This window comes from Onychostoma macrolepis, chromosome 08, assembly GCF_012432095.1.
Source record: "Onychostoma macrolepis isolate SWU-2019 chromosome 08, ASM1243209v1, whole genome shotgun sequence".
In the NCBI taxonomy this organism is placed as follows: domain Eukaryota; kingdom Metazoa; phylum Chordata; class Actinopteri; order Cypriniformes; family Cyprinidae; genus Onychostoma; species Onychostoma macrolepis.
In genome coordinates this window covers 11,291,468-11,315,522 of record NC_081162.1, presented here as the reverse complement: position 1 = coordinate 11,315,522, position 24,055 = coordinate 11,291,468, and the positions used below count along the sequence as shown (strand labels likewise).

General features: G+C 35.5%; 1 protein-coding gene across 2 annotated transcripts in view; it reads right to left on the bottom strand.

Annotated features, from left to right (window-relative positions):
• Positions 1-24,055, bottom strand: part of ralgps1 (Ral GEF with PH domain and SH3 binding motif 1) — a 98,535-nt gene that overhangs the window by 17,543 nt on the left and 56,937 nt on the right. The gene's annotated exons all lie outside the window — the stretch shown is intronic.

Below are 24,055 nucleotides of genomic sequence, written 5' to 3'. Positions count from 1 at the left end.
ACGCAAATAATTGTTTTCCCACAAGAATGCATTAAATTGATCAAAAGCGACAAAAAACTAAAAGTATAAACCTTAAAAAAGCAGTACAAGGAATTCTAACATTTACAAACAGTGCTGTAAAATGTAATTTGATCTGACATGTAACAATGGGCTCAGTAGTACTGTAGCCAAAATTATTTGTGACTTTGCAGCTGCCCCCATAAAATGAAAAGACATAAACCTGACAAAAAAAAAAAAAATTGGCTGCACCAATATAGGATCTGGAGTTATATCAGAAACTGAAACTGTCATTAAAGTCACAGAAATAGTGTAGTGTGTGTCTATGTGTGTGGTCAGCTATACAGCTGAGATTGACCCTGACATACTGCCTGTGAATGGAGAAGTAGCTCATTTACCTCTGGAGACCTTTCACTGGATTCAGTTACAACAGCAAAACCAAACTGGTAATGAAAGAGCATAACTGTTACTTCAGCTGCCATCTATTGGTCAACTACAATTATGATTTTACATATGCAAAGAAAGTAGAGAAATAATTCTCAGATTATCTCTAAGAAATCATTTAAACGTGAAATAAAGCTTTTTCATAACTTTTTTTGGGTAAAAATTATCCGAAATCAATATTTGAGCAAGTACATAACCAACTAGTGATCAACACTATCGCCTTACTTTAGCCCGATTCACAACTGTTATCTTATAATAATGTTTTCTAATTTGAGTGGTATGGGTAGGTTTTCGCGGGAAATTCGAGCATGGCACTGCGTCATTACGTCACATCTGAAAACATAAAGAAGTTGTCCCGGCTAGTATGCTATCGCATGTGAGGATCCTGCAGGTGGCGCATCGTTTAGCCTTTTCTCACAGCAGCTAGAATAATTAAATGTATCATTCTGATGGCGGATTGTAATCCAGAAAGTATTATGTGTTTATGAAGCACATGTGAATGAAATTAAATTATATTCCAGCTTTAAATGTGCTACTGAATACAGATAGCCTGGGATTACACAAGATTTGTATTTTAAAGAAAACCAGTTCAAAGGGAGCATAGTTAGCTTTTTGGGTTAAAAAAAATTCTTAATATGAAATTCGAATGGTATGACAATTAGAGATTAGACTGTACAGAAATTGAAATCTACACGCTAATACACACTATACTCATTGTCACGTAATGCTGATGTTGTTAACATGAATAATTTGAGAATAAAGTATAACAATAATAATAAATTGCAAAGTTTGATGTGATATGAGCTAACCGATCATGAGATTTAATCATCATTGGTAGCACGATTTATGGTAATGCTTTTTTCCACAGTTGGTCAGAACAAACGTGGCAGACTTGCTACTTGCTTGTTCAGATGACAATATCCGGTGAAAATTCTTATTTGGGTCATATATTCCAAGACTAATCTGTGATTGCGAAGTACAGTAAACATCCACACCGGTGCGGTGACAGACTGCCGCACATTCACCTCAAAACATTAGATTCATCCGTGCTGGAGCCGTGCCAGAGTACAACCCCACGCATGGAAGATAATTCCGCAAGTAACTGCAATTCCAGGTTTTCAAACATAGATGGCGACAAAGAGGCAAAACTTACGGATTGCAGCCTTAAAAACTGTGCTCAAAATTAAGCAGATATTATAAACAGATGTTAAATATTTTTGACCGAGGGGTAATTTTTCAAACTTTATAATTAAAAACAATTCCTTTCAGTCAGCAAGGACAAAATAGTCTTTTTAGTGGATAGTTAGCAAGCCATTCAATGTCATTAGAATTTTATATTTAGCAAAATTACTTGACTTTAAAAAAAAAAAAAGAGAATGTTGGCTTGACAAAACACGGGCGGGCGGGGGGGGGGGATCAAGATGGTTTTATTTGGCATGAAATATATTCTAATTACAAATAATTATATATTTGTCTTCAGCCAGGTCTATTCTAGGCTTCTGAGCCTATTTTATGACTTTATGGGACACAATGAATAAGAGTGAGTAAGATTTCCTGGAAATAAGAGTTCTAGTGGCTGCCAGTTTCAGAAAGAGAAAGACAGAAAGTCTAAGAAAAATGTTCATATAGAATACAGAACACAGATATCAGTCAAATATGGAGTGCTAAAAATGTTCTGTTTATACACTTTTCAGCAATAAAAGAAATTGATCATTCTCATTCTATATCTGAAGTAACTTTTCAGGACTCACAACCAAATTTAGAGAGAACAATTAATGCATACACTATGTGCTGCATGAAAGGAAGCATAGTCTTGAAACTAGTCACTCATTTTGACGTATGTGTGGAAAGAGGCACATTGTTTGCTGGTTATTCTTTGCGGTCAATCACTAATGTTATTGCTGTCAACTTCTTAGGTTATCAAAAACGGTTGAAAATAGGGGTATTTTGCGATTCCCAAAAGAGACAAGAAAGCCCAAGCGATCTGTCAAGAGTTACCAATGTCTCTTCACTCCCTAACGATCCCTATCAGGAGGACCTGAAAGTGAGCGGGTGATAATTGAACACCCGTGGAATCCAGGAGCAGCCGTCCGATACTGATGTCCATGAATAGAACAGGGAGTGTGTTCTTCCCGTCTGGCGCAGCACTAAGGCTCCTAAAACCAGGGACCATTACAGCCAAAGACATTTACAGACTTCAGGGTTTATGCTCCTTGAAATATAATACTCACATGTATCTCTCAAGCCAAGAATTTAAGGACACAGTGTGACTTTCACAGAGAAGTTTGATGTAAATCACAATAGCTGAGGAAATGTTTCACTGAAAATACCTCAACAAAAATCTTGGTGATTAAAATAAATGCTGACATGTCTCAGATGATCAATGATTGATATGCTTCACCTGTGACGTATTACTAATAATAAGTAAATATGATCACATGCGAGTTAACCACAGTGAATCCTCAAATGGGACAGCCACAGATTTTGGTCTATAAATATCAAAAGCATTTAGGACACTGGTCAGTCTGGATGCCCAGTCACGAACTTTGACTATATATTTTAAAAGGGGAATTCACAAATAAATAATTCCATGATAAAAAAAAAATGTATTTATAATCAATATAGAAATGAATGCAGTGCTATTCATATTACATAAGCCACACAGAGTGTGGATAAATTAATAAGCTCTTTGAAAAGTACTCAAAAGCAAACAAACTTTATGACAAGCTTAAACTAAAATTTAAATATAAAAAATAAAAAAGGCTATGCAAAATTTGCTAAATCTAATTCAATAGCATATAAATAATACTAAAATAACACTGCTTTAAACCACATCACACATGGCTATGACATGTGAAAAAAAAGCAATTTTACATAACAAAATGCATCATAAGATGTTCTAAATTTATGGCAGTCCCTGCATTTCAGAGCAACTGTATACGACTGACCAAGACTGGTTTCATGTGCTCATAACCACACTAGTAATTGGTGCATAACGTACACTGGCAAAATGACTGGACTGAATACACAAATACACAAAGTTGTGAGCCTATAAAGCAGCTGAGGGTTGATTTGTTGGTAATGACTGGCAATGTTACATTGCAAAAAAGTTTGGTTGGACAGGGCTAACAAATGTGGTTTATGTTCTTGTGCCATCAACCTATCTTTTTTCTTAGTCAAAAATAAACTTTTTAAGCCAAAATAAATAAATAAATTATATATATTATATATTATTAATACAAATAAATAAATATACATATAAAAAAATGTCACTGATTAAACCTGATGCCTTGAAAAATCTGGTTATTATACATTCGACTCCAAGAACTTAGCTGGACTATATTAGAAAAGAACTGTATTAGAAAAATCATATCTTTTGCTTAGATATCAGAGTTTTAGAGGCCAAAAGCCACTAGAAGGCAGGTAAAATACCACAAATGCCAGCTGTTTCTTTGATGCTTTAACAGCCAAGTATTATTCACCAGGTAAACAAGCCCCATTGCAAAACCCTGAGGAGAACCAGACTGTTTGGAAAACTTGAATAAAGAACATGACAATAAGCAGACTTGAGTTGTGTTAACTCAGTGACACAATATGAGAACTATTTTTTGTTGCGAAAGCAAAAAGTTTGATTATTTCAGATAAAGTGCACAAAAGTAATGGTGCCAGATGCATTCTGGGACAGTGTAAAGGCATCATGTTCGTGGCTTATGACGGTCAGCCAAGTTAAAATAGACAGCTATGTTCCTCTCATCTTGGACATGGTGTCACCAGCATTTGCATTATGTAACAAGGTCTATTAACCCTTTCTGAGAGCAACACTATTCACTAAAGACTGCTTCATTACAGGTTTACTCAGTATTTTTTTCTCATTAAAATTAAAAATAGTTTTTATATTATGAAACATATTAACTTAGAAAATAATAGTATATGTATACATTAACCGATATTAACACATTCTGTAAAACATCACCGTACATGATAACAAACGCATTAACTAATGTTAACGAAATTAACCTTACTGTAAAAATGTAATCAATAATAACCAATAACCAACAGAAACTTTGCTAGATTTACAATGTTAATACAGACTATGAAAAGGGTCCAAAGCATCAAACTTTTGCTTGCACGTGATGCTGCATCCACACCAGTAGGTGTCAGTATAAAGTCCAATATCTCTGTTGTATCAGGCAGCAAAAACAATCATGCACCTTTCTGAATAATTGTAATGATAATCATGGTAATGTTATTCCTAGATTCTCATGTCTGCACAGTGATGGAACATCTAAATGTGCAAAATAGTGGAAAAAAATGTATTTTGTGTGACACTTTGAAGCCACAATGGTTGAGGGCCTTTAATTACATAGCTGTCTGCATTCATAGCAGGCTATGAAAAAAAAAAAAAAAGCGTGCATGTCTTCAAGCAAACAACTTGAAGGGTGTTAAGACTGCGGCCTGGACAGCGGCAGAGAAACATTCCAGAGGTGTGAGTTCACATGTGATAGTGGGGCTCCAGGGTGCTATGTGGCGGCTTTCTCAAGGGAAATGGTTTTCCCATCAGGGGCTTTCCAGAGAGCAGGAACAACTGGGATGACTGAGAAAGGAAGTGTTAACACCTGCCATCCGGAACTCAACAACATTAAACAGATTACTGAGGGACGAGTATGAAATACAAGACTGATTAATGCATTTGATGATGTGCGGTTCACTTTTATGTTTTATTTAGAGCATCTGGATTTGTCCGCATCAGGATTCACGGTCAATAAATCCCAAAACACTTTTCATGAGCTACACAGCCAAGTATGGTGCTATTACCAATCCAGAACAGAGTGTAAAACTGGGAGCAGCCAAAAGCATATTTTAAATAAACATGTATTACTGTTGCACAAGGTGAATACACAAAGAGAAATAATAGGTTTGGCTCTTGCAGGCAACTTTAGAGCCAGGAAAATACTCCAGTATCTTCTTAACAATCTGTTCACCAAAGAGAAAAATGTATACAGACAGTGACGACAACCGCAGACAATTATACTGTCTATTAGTGCCTGAAACACAATCTTCCAAGGCAGAATACTGCTACCTAGTGCAGACCTAGCTTACAATGCCTCTTACCAACAAACTAACTCATGCGGGCATGTCTGGAGCTTTCAATACAGAGTTTATGGAAATTGCCACGCAGGCTGGGAAGCTTTATATATTGCATAATGAGATAAAAGAGCCTTTTGTTTTCGGTGAAACAGCCAGAGACACTGGAAAAATACTAAGTGTACGAACAAATATGCGCTGAGCAAATTAGTACACGTAACTTGGACATGCACAGATGGCAAAAACACTTCATAAGTGATTGTCTTACGCAACTGTCGCTGTTCAGCCCTTTGATGTGGCGTAGACAGTAATTCGCGACATGAGACTGTTGTCGCACAATTCCTCTGGGATCACTTAGGATGAATTTCAGAGTTTCTACACTGTCACTTTTGTTCACTAGGATAAAATACAGCTAAATCACATTTAATCCGCCTTTTTAAACACACGGTGCTGTGTAAAATGTTGAGTTTGAGAGCCATAAAGGAATAGTTCATCCAAAAATGAAAATTTTCTCATCATTTACTCTCATGTTGTTCCAAACCTGTACAAGTTTTTTTCTTATGTTGAACACAAAAGATATTTTGAAGAATTTTTAAGATCCAAACAGTTGTTGGCCCCCACTGACTTCCATAGCAGGGAAAGGAATACTATGGAAGTCAACAGGGACCATCAACAGTTTGATTACCAGCATTCTTCAAAATATCTTCTTTTATGTTCAACATAATAAAAAAAACTCATATGGGTACGGAGCGACATGAGGGTGAGCAAACAATGACAACATTTTCAATTTTGGGTGAATATCCCTTTAAATGTTGAGTTAAGACAACCTCATATTTGGTTTGGTTTAGAATTAAAAACCAACATTTTGTTCCAACAGTACTAAAAAACAATGCTACGTTTTAAAATATCTCCTTCAACCCATCTGTGATCTAATGTCACATTTACACGACATTCAAAAATCTGTTTTAAATAAATGCTGTTCTTTTTAACTTTCTATTTAACCAAAGGAGACTGAAACTGAAAAAAAAAAAAATAGTTTCCACAAATATATTAATTAGAACCATTTTATCGGTGTAGACAGTATTCTACAATTTCTACATTGATAACAATAATTAATGCTTCCTGAGCATCAAATGAACAAATTAGAATGATTTCTGAAGGATCATGTGACACTGAATTTGAAATTGCATTTCAATAAATAAATAAATAATATATATATATAAAGAGTTATTTACAATAGTAATAATAATACATTAATTACACAATATTTCTGTTTTTACTGTATTTTTGATCAAATGAATGCAGCCTTGATGAGTGTAAGAGACTTCTTTTAAAAGCATTTAAAAATCTTACCTACCCCAAACAGCAAATGTTAAATTTGTCTTACAAAACAGTAATGCACAACCCCCCCCAAAAAGCAAAAAAAAAACAGTGAACTAAAACCACCATATTGTCTAAAACCAGTGCAGATGTCGGGTTACTTAGGAGGATCCATAATGATGCGATAATATAAATGCTGGTATAAAATTGCAAAAATACTGTGCTGTCAGTTTAATATACAGAGACAACTTTAAGAAAGCCATTCATTTGATTCTCCAGAAAAGTGTAAACACTGTGGCGCTATCAAAACATTGCTTTGTTTGTTTAAGAATACCAACCATGCTGACATAGCAACAGTGGCTCAACCTGTGGTGTGCATTTGGGGGTTTGGCCATCTGAAAGTCTGGCCAACGGTAAGGGTGGGCAGAGTCATAAGAAAACCTGTTTGTAAGCAATCAAAAAATCTCATCAATAACTGTGTAACACTCCTCAGCTGCTGTCAAGGCAGTGATACCTCATTCCCTCAATAAAAGACGTGAGGTAAAGCGATAGCGGCACGGATCTACAGGGAGCAAAAGAACGGTGGAGCCCTGAGGATGTGGTCAGGCTACTGTTCAAAGAGATTGCAGATGTGTAGCCAAACGATGAGCTCATGAGTTTCTGCAGGGACCACAGTGGAGGGCTGGGGTGTATTTTCCATCCCTTCGCTTTTCCAAGCGCTCTCAGATCCTTGTCTCTAAGGTGGCTCATTACAGACCTTGTGTGTAACGCGGTGGTGGGTGTCAAAGCCGCTGAAGAGAAAACCTCCTAACCCTCTTCTGATTAATGTCAAGAGCTTTTGCTTAACTCATCAGCATCATAAGCCTGAGGTGAACTTTCATCCTTTTGTATTAAATAAAACAGACAAAACATGTCTGTCTAATATATATCAAACATGACAAGATGAATGAGGTACTTACAACTGTGAGACATCCTGATAAGAGTACAGCTTCTCTGATGAATGTAACTGTAATTATCCAATTAAGAAATTGCGTAGCTAAATGTAAACAAATGTAAAACTTTAAGGCTATATGGTTATTCCCCAGGAGTTAAGTATAAAATATACAGTGTTGGATACACACTCTCAGAAATAAAGGTACAAAAGCTGTTACTGGGGCGGTACCTTTTCAAAAGGTACATGTTTGTACCTAAAGGGTCCATTTTGGTACCTTAAAGGTACATATTAGTACTTGAAGTGTACATATTTGAACCTAATAGGTACAAAAGTGTACCTTTTGAAAAGGTACCGCCCCAGTGACAGCTTTTGTACCTTTATTTCTGAGAGTGCATGTATTATAGCAAAAATGAGGCCTATTTTGAGAAACAACACGGTTGTTTGGGACCCCATTGACTTTCATTGTGTGGCCAAAAATGCTCGAAACATTTTTTTTTTTAGTACGCTCCGCAGCATAAAAGAAAGTCATACAGGTTAGGAACGATATGAGGGTGAGTCAATGATGACTGAATTTTCATTTTCAGGTAAACTATATCTTTAAGATTTCTTAAACATGTCCCACAGAACTGTCCCAATGTTTGCTCATTTTGACAACAACATATTGTGTTTGAATAAGCACTAAAATCAAGTCATTAAAAAAATGTCATGTACAGTGGAAAAATGGAAAAGCCCCATTAATTGGTGACCCCCCAAAACTGGCAGCAGAAGCAAGCTGCGGTTGACTGAGGCCCTTCTTTTAATCTGCAAGATATTACCGTACTTGCTGAACATGGGAAATAATAACAAATGTTGAGTCCCTCACACTGAGACATGGGGTACAGTATGTGCTTTGCTTGGAACCTCGTCTCACCACACCACCGGCTCTCTAAGGTTTCCAACTCCTGGATTTTTCCGTAGGGCTCAGGGTTGTAATACTAAGCTATTGTTTATCTAGTATCAATAATTGGAAGGGGTGGAAAGAGAGAACGGAGAGTTGCCTTAAGGGACGTAGAAGTTACCTCGCTTCCAAAATCAGCAAGCAAAAAAAAAAAACGGGGACTTCATTTATAAAACACACCATGGATCTAATCTTATGTTAAAAACGAATTAAGAAATATGGATTTATAAAGGCATAAACTAACATGAAAACATACTAATGCACAGAAAAGCAAATGTAAATGCTACACAACTGCACACGGACTGGGTAAGTATTAAATTAATAGTATACTTGTAAAAAATGTATTAATAAAAATATGTTTTAATTAAAAACTTTAACAATTAATAAACAAATGACTGTCTTTCTATTTAAACATATTCTAAAAAGAGTTAGAACTTGTGATTATGTATGTGTGTTTAAACGCTTGAAATTGAAAACATGCTGTAAAAACATATCTGCACGAGTCCATAAGAAAGTAACTCTGAGACCTACAGTAAAAGAAAATAGGCAGCTAGAATATGTCAAAAACACATTTTTGGGCCACGGAAGAGGTAGAAATATTTACAACCCTTAAAAGAATCGAACATAAAACAAATAGACAAGCAAAAACATTTAACATCATGAAAGACAATAAAACATAAAGAAGTTTATTCAGAATATAATTTTTTAATTAAACTAAAAAAGAACCACAGTATGAAAACATATATAGTAAGTCTAAAATCTGAAAGAAATAAAAATGTGGTTGGTGCAGACTGACTTTTTTTTTTTTTTAAATGACACTTTAAAGCTGTTAAATCTGCAATAGCTCTAAACTAATGAGCTTTTATATTTTTATTCTGTCAAATAAATACATGGATATTGCACAGACGATGATTGGTTTACTAATTTATAACTAAATATGTAAAAGTTTGACAAATGTCACACAGCTCATATACTAGTGAGTGGAAATACCTCTGGATTTCTCTCTTCTGTAAAAGAATTCCACATTTTTATCCCCTGATGGAAGAATTAATGAAAAGAACTGATTCATAACTCTCATAAAACGTACAAGGCTGGTGACAAAGGGAGCAGTTTACACCTAGAGAGACTACACTTTCAGAAAAATAAGGAACTTTTGGAAAGCCACCCAAAGGCATAAAACCCCAAAAGTTTAACATGGAAATAAAATTAAGAGTTAGAGGTCACAGGGTCACGAATAGCTTCCTTTTCCATTCGCCTCTGTGGTTGAAAACACCTCTCTGGTTTTCTCATTTAAAACAGGAGCCCTTCACATTTGTCATTTTAAGTGCTTGTTTTGCAATGGATATCAAAATGATTAATATGCTTAAATGAAACCATTACAGAGAGGCATTCTGAAATAAGTCGAAACAGTAACTCTTAATAATAAAAATAACAACACTGTAAAAAGTGATAAGTTGACTTAACTTAAAAAAATTGAGGAAACCTGTTGCCTTAACTTATTTTTTAAATTATCATTTACTTAAAAAAATTTAAGTGAATTGTCAAGTTCACTTAACTTTAAAAAAAAAAAAAAAAATTATTTACTTAATAATTTTAAGGCAACGGGTTTCCTAAATTTTTTTAAGTTAAGTCAACTTATCACTTTTTACAGTGAAAGTCTTATTAATATTCACAAATGTTTTAGAACTTTTACATTATTTTACTGCATTCAGCGACTGTGTTTTGGCTATTCATGCCTCTTTAATGCCTGATCAGTGGGTTTAATTTTCTCTAAGCTCATTTGGATCAAAAATAAAAAGCCAAAACAAATTAATTCAAAGAAAACAAAGACTGCACTCCAGGAGACTCAAGTAGCTGCTTTTGAAAATAAAGTACCCTCAACAAAGGGTCTCATCCAGCTACTAATGCCCCAATTATCCAGCTCTGTATAAGGATGGGAATCATCAAAAAAAGTGGGCGTAGAAACAGAAGAGAGAGAGAGAGAGAGAGAGAACAGAAGGTGAATGGAGTATTTTGCCCCAAGGTTGAATCTTCAGCCAAGAGCCCTAAAGATGGAGAACAGTCCCTTTCTGTGTGTGCGAGGCAACGACGGTCCAAAACAAACAAGGGCTCTCTTTCAAGTGTAGCATTGGAATACTGAGCACCTCGCTCCTATCACCTCACCCCCACTGCTTCACCCTGCTCTCATTAGCACAAAGGTCTTGAGCAATGTCACCCAAACATCAGTACAGAGGAGCTAATGGTGCGTATCTGAACACAGGCTATAGCTCAATAATAAGTTCAGGCTCAAAGCCTCCTAATGCAGAGGTCTTCAATGCCCTTGATTATAAAGATGATGAGTTCATAAGCTACTTTCTACTTGTTGAGTAAACGTAAACGTCATTCTACAAAACATGAACCTTTTTTTCCAGTTAATGAATTGTACTGTGCTATCTTATGATAAATGAATTCATATTAAGGAACATAATTATGGCTTTAGAAAGGTAATAGTGGTTTACAGTTTAACATTATAAGGTTTGTACATTAAAGATGGTGAAAAGGTTTACTGTATCTTAAAATATCACAAACAAAGTACGATAAATAAAATTGAGACTTCAAAGATGATGATGTAATTTTCATTAAAGCTATACACTACCAAAGTTTGGGGTCAGTAAGATTTTTTTTTTTTGCAAATTTTTTTTTATATATTTCCCCAAAAAGAAGCAAACAATAAGCAAAACTGTTTTCAACATTGATAATAATAGAAAATGTTTTCTGAGCAGCAAATAGGCATATGAGAATGGTTTCTGAAGGATCACGTGACTGAAGATTGGAGTAATGGCTCCTGAAAATTTTGCTTTGTTAATCACAGTGATAAATTAATTTAAAATTATTAAAAAAAATCTTATACAACCCCCAAACTTTTGAACGGTAGTGTAGTTGACTCGAAAATGAAAATTCTTTCATCATTTAATCACCCTTTAAACAACACCTCCAACAGAATCTATGAGAAAGCCAATTTATAATTACTGATTTTTGTGGTTTTGTATGGGATGTGTTTTTGGATTTGGATTTCTGTGTTTGTTCCAGAGGTTTGTGAATCTGTATCGCTTTCCCATAGACTTCTCCTGCAGACAGGAAATTATCTCACACTGATCTTTGGCCTGGCTGGAAATCAGAAAAACAGGCAAAGCTTAAGCTGACATAGTCAAGCTGCATCAATCGAAGAACAAAAGGAAAACAGAGGACAACTGAAAAACCCCATGTTGCACTGTATGGCGCTTACTCACAACTACTGAAAACTAAACATCCGATGCCTAAAGCTAAACTAAAGACAAGCCACCAAACTTCTGCAATCAATTTTTGTTTATTAAAATGTATTCCACAAAAATCATCTTTGTGTAACTGATGTGGTCCCACAATGTGGTGAAATGTGGTGTGGTCGGTCTGTGTTGGGACAAGACACTTGCACCCCTCTACTGTGATACTGGTAGAAATAATTCATCCACTCAGCAGGAAAATGACATGTACCATGCTGGTTCTCAGTGCACACATGTTGCTCATATTTCACAGGATCTTCTGTTCTGAGCGTGAGCATGACAGAATGGAACTCTGTTTAACAGAAAAGTGCTTCACTGATGACTGCCACGGATTTTAGACATTTAGATGATCTAATCTGAACAAAAAAAAAAAAAAGATGCTTAAAGACCTCATGAAATCAAAATGTCCCAACTAAACCTCCCACCATTTCAAAAGGAAATAAAGATTGTCAAATACTCAAGGTCTAAAACAATCAGCACTTTTCCCTGAACTCTTCTAAATATCCAGAGGTGCTGATAGTTGACGTCCGCACTCTAGTCTATAGAGGGTCACTGACTAAAACTCACCTCCCCCTTCAGTTAACACGAGCAAACAAGGCAATTTCTTAGGCATGACGTTAGGCATAACGTTGCCTGCAGTGCTGCCACATCACTTTTGCTCCGTTCCCGGCAGCAGTGAGCATTAAAACTAGCAGACCTGAACCCAAACAGGCATTAACAGAGCACACCTTGTTCTCAGCTGTGACTTAAGGAGAAAAGCTCATGCAGTTAGACATCAACACAAGTTCTGATTTACTTCGAACATCAAGACCAGCCATGTCACTCACAACTTTTATAGACACTTCAAATTTAAGGACCATGTAGCATAAATAGCATATATTTTCCAAACCTGTATGAGCTCCTTTTTTTCTGTGGATCACAAAAGATTGCTTCCAATGGGAATGAAAGGCAGTAGGATCAAAACCACACTTGCAGACATACAAATATATACACACATACATATATATTTTTTTTTTTTTTTTGCGTGTGTGTGTGTGTGTTCCACAGAGTAAATTTTTGAAAAAGGCCATCCAAAATGTAGAAGAATTTGTTTTGATTTGGAGAAACAGATTTGGAGCATTAAATGTAGCATTAAATCAATTGCTCACCAATGGATCCTCTCCGGTGAATGGGTGCCGTCAGAATGAGTGTCTAAACAGCTGATAAAAACATCACAATAATTCACAACTAATCCACAGTACATCAATTAATGTCTTGTGAAGTAAAAAGCTGTGTGCTTGTAGTATACAAATCTACTACATAACCTTCATAGCCATCACCATGAAAAGTCCACAATCCATAATAACCTTGTTGTCCTCTCATATCGAAGTCTTGGTCGGCAATTGCTTGTGAATGGTTTGAAGAAGTTATAAACATCTTAATTATGTATTTTTTTGTTTTTCCAAACACACTGCTTTTTGTTTCACAAGATATTAATTAATGGACTGGAGTTTACTTGTGGATTATTGTGATGCTTTTATCAGCTGTTTGAACTCTCACTCTGATGGCACCCATTCACTGCAGAGGATCCATTGGTAAGCAAGCTTTTCTGATGAACAAACTAACTCATCTACATCTTGGATGGCCTGAGGGTGAATACTGTACATTTTTAGCAAATTTTCATTTTTGGGTGAACTATTCCTTAAAGACTGCTACACTTCAAATCAGGCTTTTAATGCACTATTAAAATTAATATTCAGAAAATACTATAAATCAGATGTGCTCTTAATCAGGCAAAATCCAGAACCACTTAAATAGTTCTCAATTTCACATTCTCTGGTTTTGTCAGGTTTGCAGCACATTTTTGTTAATGGATCAAGCACATTCAAAGTGCATGGTTTCAATTTCAAAATTTTCCACAAAAGGTCAAAAGGAAACTATTCAATCACAAAAAGGAAAATATCTTCAGATATACTTTCATAGTTGATGCTTCCACTCCTCCTATAAAATAAATCTGATCTGGTTGTTATTGGCAGCTGAAAGTTATTTTTACAGGAAAGGGAAACTATCTAAAGTGCTCTGGCAGTGTATCAATGGCTTGAAATGAATGAGGTTTATCTCGCACCTTCGATCTTCCTCAACAGTGAAACGAAATGATTTTTAACCACAAGCGCAATGTTTATGTTGAGCGACAGCCCTGAGTGACAATTCCTAGCAGATGGAACTTTTCCATACGTTCAGCTAGTTCGTTGTAAAATGATGTCTTTGAGAGAATGCCTGAGGAAATATCCTTAGTCGGATAATTACTGGAAACATCGGCCTTCGCCTTTGAATCCCTCTCTGTTTATCCTGCATTATCTCAGGAGTGGTTTTGCCCTCTTACATTTGAGCTCAATGGGCTCAGCGTGTGTCACTGGGGACTTTAATGTAAGGCATCTGTTAAAAGCTTCACTATACTCTCCTTCCATAGATTCCTTCCTTGTGATGTATAGAGGACTGTCTTGTAAAAAAAAAAATCCATATGGAAGCTGTAAGTCATGATTTTTACATGAAGTATACATAAAAGACCATGAATGTTAGAGTTTTAAAGCTGATGTGACAAGAGCGTGCCATTTATGTATAAAACTGACAGCTGCGAAGTGAAGACGCATCTCTATATTCCACAAAATCGGCATAGGAGTGGGAAAACTGCAAGTAAAATAGAGATAATCAGCATTTAATGCACATTCCAGCACAGGATCCTTAATGTAAATATAACTGATGGGCCCTCAAATGGATGTCAAATGTCTGACAAATCGAAATGTGGAAAGTTCTGATCTTCAGGGACTGCTTTGACTTCTGAATGAAATCGAGAGTCTGCTATTCCTCTCAATTGCAAATTTATGAGACTTATGGAAGCCTGAGACGTGATGACAATTTCACAATAAAGTTCACTTGGACAACTTTCGGACTCCCCGAGGCAATCACAAAGACATTATGAGGTAGACAATTTTACAGCCGTAAAGGACTATCAAACTGTGGAAAGTGAATGTAAGATAGATTAAAATTCATATCACTCATTTTATTTTTTTTTTCACCAAGTGCCTGAGCAATTTTTGTGGAGTGGAGTCTGTGGGGTAGCCTGCTAAAATAACTGTAAATCGCACCAGCCACATGTGGCTCGAGGAAAAAAAAAAACATGTTAGGCACAGCAGGAAAATAAAACTTAGGAAATAAGGAAAACTCCAGCATACTTTGGGAAGGAAATTAATGATGGTGAAAGAGAGACTTTGTATGGGAAACTGGAACATGCAAAATAATTTAAGCTTAACACTTCAGATGCATTTTTAGAGATTGTAGAAGAATTTAAGATCAGCAATTTGTCTCCAATTACCATTGGAGAGTCAACACTAATTTATGACCTTTATAGACAACCTAAAAAAAAAAAAATCAGTTATCCTACTAGTCCAAAAAAGAAAGTGCCACTCAATGACTGCAGCTATTTCCCTAACACAAACACACATGCCATTATCATGGCACACTAGCAAGCACACAAACCAGCCTTTTCTATACACTCAATGTCAGATGGCCAGGTGTGGAATCAATAGCCTGATCTCATTTTTCAAGCAAAGCATATGTGCTCCGGCCCCCTATGAGACTATGGAAAATGACTTGGGGTAGGGCTACTGTTACATGCGTGAACGTGTCAGTGTCAAGGAAGGTCTGTATTCAAATATTACTCACAGGTGAGGCAGACAGCTCTGAGTCAGCTCAGAACGAAGCCAGGACTAATAAAAGAAGCAGCCATGGAGACATTTAGCTGCATGTACAGAAATACCAGTCAAAATTGGTCCAAAATAAACTACTAAAATCAAATTTTCACTGCATGGTCAGTTACACGTAATTGGAAACTTACAGCAAATGAGAGAACGAAGTATGCACTGACTGGCAAATTTGTGCAATTTCCCTCCATTTATAATTAGGGCTGCCAGTCACATCAATCAGTATTTAACTGTACATAATCTCAATTTTGTGCCATTAATGCATTCCTGTTTAAGAAAAGAAAACTTAATAATAGCACTTTATGCAATTATTAGCTTCAGCATTTTGACACAAATTTCTGCATCAGTGGTTTACTCATCTCCCTTGAAAAAAACTCCCAACAGATTCCTTATTTCTTAACACTAGAAGCGCCAGAATTCCAAAACTACTAGAACAGCCGTGAGCGGTCATTTTGACCGCTATATTATAAACTCTATAATCTTTTCTAAAGAGATTAATGTATTAACTGTGTTAGGATATCTTTAAAAAAAACAAATAACACCAACATGTAGACTTTTTATTTAGTTAAAAATGATAATTATAAATATAGAAATAGTCACATCATTTCATAGTAAAATGTAATTATTGCATATTCAGTATTTCTCTGTATTTATTTTACATAACTCAGAACAACAAAATAACATTTAAAATGATCTATTTGATTATGATTTTTTTTTTACAACATTTATGATACATTATAACACAGAACATAAGCTGGAAACAAGCAGCTCTAAAGTTAAAAAGAGTCACGAACGAAGTTTGGAACCATAAAACAATTACGCTACAAATTTTATATTGAATAAATATATCTATATCATGCTCGGCTATTTAAGATTCACAGTCAACACAAGTTACTTCTGTTCTTCTCGCACAATTTCCACACACGGGTTTGTGGCATTTGCAACAGGTGTCGCGCGTTTTATTTTGTTTGCAGATTCTCCGCACCTGGCACTGTCTCCGTTTTGGTGTCAGTTGCGGGGGTTGATTGTGCTTTTGGTTGGGACCTTGTGTCAACTGCGATGCTGCCATTTTTTAAAAGGCAATAATAATTTGTAGTCCAAGAATTTGTATTTATAATCAAATGAGCATATGCTAATAGTACTGGAGACGCTGACAGAGACAATAAACCGAGGGAAAGAACAATAGAATCGCGCGAGATTTAAAGCGGTCAATATGACCGTTATGGCTTTAATAGGTAGAAATGCTCATATTTTTTTTGCCTTTTATGTAATTTATATAAAATCTATTGTAAGTAAAAATAGAAACACTTTTAGGAAAAGTCACAAACCAGCAAGATTGTATTTTTTTATTCAACAAAGTTATTGTACATATACATTTCAAAACGGTAATTTTGACCGTCATGGCAGTTCTAGTGTTAAGGTGCTTCCATAAACCTTGGAAATGGAATTTTTATTTTTTTTAAATAAAGATAAAAAAAAAAAAAAAAAATTAGATTGCATCATAAAAAATTGCAAATGACTTGTTTGTTAGGGACTGATTTATAAATAAAAATAAATTCCCTGTATCATGTTTTTGTGTGCATGACGCATAACTCCAACCAGTTTTTTAAAATCACAAAGACCAGAATAAATTGCATTATCAAATGGAATAATGTGGGCAAAAAATGAAATAAAATAAAATAAAAATGAAATATAATAAAAAAATTAAAATTAAATAAATACATTTACTTTAACAGTCCGACTTGAAATAATTCAAGAATTATTGAAATTGTTCATTGGTTTATTGTTATTATAGCATTTATTTATCTAAAATTTACTTTTTTTATTCTTCTTTTGTATTCAATTTGTTATTTGGTATGTTATTTACTGTTTAAAACCAATAAACATTCATTAAAAAAAGAAACTTTTTATTGATTATAGAGTGTCTCTGTGTTAGGCTAATCAACACGAAGGACCAATATGATCATATTTTCCACAATTTCACAAAAAGGTAAATTTCATGGTCAACTTCTTGCTGACAACAACCCTTTTTTTCATGGTGGTGATGTCAGTTATTTCAGAGTGGAAAAGATGAGTAATCTGAGGCCTTGGGGTGAAAGGGTCACCTGAGGTCAAAGCAAGCACATCCATCATCAATGGAGACAGGAGAACACTTCAGCCTTGTTCTGACTAATGTTTACCCAGCAGAATCTGTGTGGTGGCCCTGCTTAAGTGCCTGACCTGGTTTTGTATGTTCCTTGCCTCTTTCAGAAAGGCGCAAATTAAAAGTCAGTGCTTTTATGGAAAAAGTTCACCCTGAAGAAATGCACAGTTCCTGTCAACCTCCGCTTGACAAGACTTCAATGGAATGAATGCACTTTTTACAGCCTAAATACATGAAAGTTACTCCTACATACACATCCCCCATGATTCTTGATCCTTGCAGCTGGGATGATGTCACAGATCATTTTCTTGGTTTGGTCCACCTCCGCTATAATAAGAAGACTTTTCACCCTGCAAGCCCTTTCTATCTCCACAGACACGCACAAACCAAGAATGATTGCCCCGCAATCATTTGCAACCACCCCAAAAAAACAAAGCTTTTTGACAAAAATGAACTGTTGCTCTGATGAACTATCTATGACCTCAGATGCTCACTTTTTCCATGTCTGGAAAACTTGAGCACATTGGCCTTCATGCATAATCAGCAGATCAAAGATCCTTTTCTAATCTGAGGTCAATTCAGGATTTAAATGTTGTTGTATATTTCACATCTGACTTGTTTTTCCATAAACTTTTGAACTCTTACTGACAACCTTTAACAACCTTTAATTTTATGTTCTGCAGAATACGTGTTCAAAGTTTGGGGTCGGTTTATACTTTTTAATGCGTTTGAAAAAAGTCAAATGCTTACCAATGCTGCATTTATTTGATTGAAAATACAGTAAAAACAGAAATATTGTGAACTCTTTTCTATATTAATATATTTGAAAATGTAATTGATTCCTGCATGTGATAGCAAAGTGTCACATGATCCTTCAGAAATCATTCTAATATGCTGATTTGTGGTTCAAGAAACATTCTGTATCTTTTTTCCAAATATTGCCAAGACAAACATTTTTTTTTTTTCATTGGATTAATTTACACAGATTAAATGTTCACCTCAAGACTAGTCTTGCGTAGCCAGACATTCAGACTGACGGCTGAAGGTCTGGAATCCATGGCAGCTTTCATTAGCCAAGGCCCGCCCATGAGGCCGTTTGGCCAACATTTCAAACAACCAATCACAGTTTGTTTCATTCAGCATCACGTTTCGGGGGATGGAAATGTCGCCACAATAACAGACAATGTAAAACTCTTGGACGTATTTTAAAGATTCTATGCCGCAAATTTTAAGTATTTCACATACTTTTGAAAATCCAGCATTTAGTTGATCCTGATAAGTGCCCGTCGTCACAGTTGTAAACACGACGGCTTTCTTCTTTCGTGAGGGGGTTTGGCGCCACGGCATTTTTGTTTCCAGGCGGAACATTAAAGAACGCGACACACACGTCTCCCGGGAAATCCTGTATAATTCAATCAATCCGATTACGACTTCGAAACTCCTGAAGTGTTTCAATTTTTGTGTTCCATATGCATCAGACATTCAGCCAGCGGTCCGTGGGCGTGACGTCTGAGGCTGAGACTACGTAAAGACAAGCAAAGTGCGCTATCAAGTAAAGTCCATTTTGATTTAATGAAGACTTTAAGGTTTAATTCTCACTAACTATTAATTATCAATTTTGCCTCAAATCCTAATTTTCCACTTATTAATAGTTTGCAAGGTAGTTGTTGAATTTAGGCATAGGGTAGAATTAAGGAAAAAAAAAAAAAAAATGCAGATGTGAATACTAATAACAAACAAAAAATGCCTTTAAGATACAAAAAGTCCGTACATCACAATTTCAAGATTTTGAAAATTTTTATTTAAAATATTAGAGAAAAGAAAATGCAGTTACACTTTAAAGGTAAAATTCTCTGCATTAACAAACTATTAACTATGACTTTTGCCTCAATAAACTCCTAATTCGCTGCTTATTAATAGTTAGTAAGGTAGTTGTTAAGTTTAGGCATTGCGTAGGATTAGGGATGTAGAACATGGTCATGCAGAATATGTGCTTTATACGCACTAATAAACAGCCAACATGTTAATAATAGGCATGCTAATAAGCAACTAGTTAATAGTGAGAATTGGTGCCTATAGTGTTACTGAAAATACCAATATAAAATGAAAAAGAAATTCCTTTCAAAGTACTTTGTTACGCCACTGATCAATTGTTAGCAAATCAGTGACCATGTGAAGTTCTTTGCGTAAAAGGTCAGATTTCCTTACTTCCACTGAAGCACACAAAATGCTCTTTGGAACATTCATATCATGCTGGATAACACGGATCATCACACACAGGCTTTTGACTTCTGAAGAAATACAAAACCTGGCATTAGCAGATAGATGACATCACACTGCTCGTGCTTGTGCACGCTGAACAAGGTCCACTGCATCAGGTATAACAGGAGGCCATATCAGCAACAAATCCTCAAGATAAACTACTATCATTCCTGCTTCCTTTGAACTGCTTTTCTACCCTCTGATTATCTTAAGTTAACACTCTCTGTGCTTCCCAGTCACAACAGAGAAAAGACAGATATTCTCTTTGTGCTATTAAATGGCTCAAAGCCCAGGCGTATACAACACCACCTTGTTACCAAAAACATTTAACGGACAAAAGTGGACAAAACAAAAGACAGATGGAAAGTACAAGGATGAAAAGAGAGGGAAATGAAAGAAAGTGCCAGTTTTGATGGGGATGCAATGAACTCACCTATGTGTCAGATGCCAGACAGCTTGAAACCCATGTTTATTTGCATTTATGAGATGCTTACACTTGCAAGCAGAGCAAGAACTTTCATGTTGCACATTCATGTCAAACATTTTTGATTTATAGTGACAGTCACGGTCCTCTCCACAGCAACGACTTCAGCACTGAGCTATTTCGGTCTGTCTCTCTCTTTTCTCATCAATTAATTTGGAGCTTTTCCGCTTTGGTCTGATTTGCAGTTAGAGCACCTCATCCACTTAAGTGATGCAAAAAGTTTTGAGCATGTCTGGGCAACCCAAGCTATTTTAGTATACATCAACATTTTATTTTATGCATTATTTCTCTTTTTTAATCACAAGATTGTTAGAAATAAGCCTATTTACCACAAGCAACAAACATGCTTTTTATTCCATTTATTTCCTGCTTTGCTTTTCATAAATATTTTGCAAGAGGCTTTCTTTTCATTTGAAAGTTATGTTTATGTAATTATTTAGCTTAGCTAAAATGATGAAAGACACAATAAAAAGCTTTTAATTTTTGTTTTGCCACATTTAAAGTGAGCGTGCAAGTGTTTTGATAAATTAACCATTTGTGGATCAACATTATTTTAGTATTGAGATAATATTTTATTCATGGTTTTACCCATGTTTTGAATTAGTTTTTATTTCGCATTTTCTGTTTTTATTTTAATTTTATTATTTGTAATTAAATGAAATCAAAATACAATACAAAATTTTATTTTAGTTTTATTTATCTTAACTTGATGTACTAAAAGTTCTAAAACTAAAGATGAAATAAAAATTAAAACTATATAGTCAAAAAATTCTTCCCAATTTGTTTAGGGCCAAATTAAGTTATTTATCAAATTACAAAATGTATACCTAACGAAACATACATGCAGCTTGAGCTAAGAAACAATTAATTAGTTAACGTAGAAGGTTATGAGCTAATGCACGGAAATATCGCATCTAACAATGTATCAATTAAACACATCTGTTAGGGAAATGATGCCATTTATATCATGGGATGATTCGCAGTGGGTGGACGTGAATTTGAGACCGATTACAACCCCATATATTGCTTTCACCTGTCTGTCACATCATTATTTCTCCACTGGAACCACTGTGTTCAGCAACAGATGCTAGTCTGATGTTTTCTTTCTGAAGCGAGATGCAATCTGGGAGCTATTCATTTGAGATCACTTTTTCTTTTCCTTTCCTCACCTGAAGGGAAATCGCTAACAATCCAGCAGCTTTGCTAGATGCATGTGTTCTTCAGCAGAAATCTAGTGACAATTTCTCACTTGATTTTCCTCTCAAATTTTGCCTCACATAGAAAGAATATTTTCTTGAATTGCTGCACGTGTTTTGGATTAGCAATGAAACGACAAGCAACCCACAGTTACACACTGCTTTTGGACGAATTCCAAGAACACAGTCCTCGGCAAAGAATCTGACACAGTTAACCGAGTCTATGACAGAGATTAGAGAGCTCGATACAAACCACAGTGCTGACTGGCATTGTGAATAAGACAAAACGAACGCAAAAACCCCCAACACATGGCACAGTTTTTCCCACCACTAGCATGTGGAAAACTGATGTTCACATCTAATAACACTTCTGATCAAAGATCACTTTCAAGAGGTTACCTTATAAAGTCTTTTGGTCTTACACCACTTCATGTGTCTCTGATATAAATAAATGCTGCCATAGTAACTGTGGATTTCTGAACATCTAACGGAAATGTTTAGCAGCTGCTCGTTACATTCATTATCTCGGATATCACGTTTGGTGTACTATGAGATCGACTGAATGAATGAATGAATGGATGAACGAATGAACAAACAATTGACAGAACAAATGATACAAGTGAGCAAACGAGTGATAGAGAGACAGAACGATAAAATGATAGAACGATAGATAGACAGACATAGGTTTAGATACAATATACAAAATATGGATACAATCTTTCAATTCTCCCTTTTCAATCAGAAATTTACTGCTTCTTCATGGAAAATCACATCAGGAAAAAGTAAGAGTTGTTTTTTTTGTTTTTTCCAAGACTTTTGGGATATCAGGCATAACGTTTGATACTCTGAGCTGTGTTCCAGAGGAACGTTTCTGCCAAGCAAAGCAAGACTCTGTACCTAGCACCAACAAAACTGCTTCAGAGAGTACTGATAAAATCCAAGGAATAATTTATGGATGCCTTTACCCTTTTGTCAGCATTTTCCAATGTCTTTCTTTTTCATATGCTTAAAATGAAGTATTAACTGGTTAAAATGCAGTTAAGCCACTGAAAATACATTATTTCCACGTATAAATTTTTTTAATGTCTTAGCTACAGTACATACCAAATATGTGGACTATGCTTTCAGCATTTGCTTATATCTACATTACAGAAGTATAATTTACATAACTGCTTTTTATTCTAAAAAATGAATGAAATAATGATTGGTGGATTGTTCAAGGACATTTGTCTTTTAGTTCAGAATTTCGAGATCTTTTTCAAGTTTCATTGCTAAGACTTTTTATACTTCCCCTGCTGAAACCTTGCAGATTAGAGGATGAAAGTCTGATCACAGTCAAACGTTAATGGATCTTGATTGATCAGAGACAGATGATAATGGGATATACAGTCAGTCAGTGTGGATTACAACTCCCCAAAGATCTCAGCTGTCTCAGTAAAACTAGGTGAGCTTTGACCTTATAAGAATCACAGTTTCTGTTCAACATCTGCTCTGAGAACACCTTGCGAGTGTGAACGTTCCATAGAGAAACATCCCACATCAGGCAGCTTGTAAATAACCCCAAACTGATTTCCTGTTTTGGGAAATTAAAAAAAACAAAAAAAAACTTAACAGGACCACCACAGCATGCTAGAGCTTTCATTATAGTCCACAGACCGGTGTGGAGAAATGCTTATAAATGCAGGCAAATGCTAAATTAATAATCTTGGGTTTAGAATGGGCTTTTAACAGTTTTTTAAATCACGTTCTTAATTTAAAATATCAATTTTGAAGGTTTTAAAAATCCATTTCAGGTAACAGGTCCACCAGGTCAAACCACAGTAAACAAAGTCAAAATCCGTTCACATATTCAAAACCACAAGCCACTGGCCCCTGAAAACGAAACAGGATGTTACCAATAAAACAAAACAAATCCAGACCTACTCCACAACAACAACAACAACTATGAAACTGCGGTAGTGCAACGAAATAAACAAGCTGTTGTCAGTATAAATAACTGCATCACCAACTCCTGCACATAAAAGTAGCTTTGTGATTTATTTCAGCAATAACAGAGATGCACAGGTCAATCACTGTTATTATTACTTTTTATAAACCAACTCCACCGTAAAACCAAGAAAGACATCCATTATCTCATTTAAAAGCCAAAAAAAGACAGAATCACCATGCTCCCTTTCTCTTTTCCTCTAATTTTGATCTTTCTACCCCTCATTC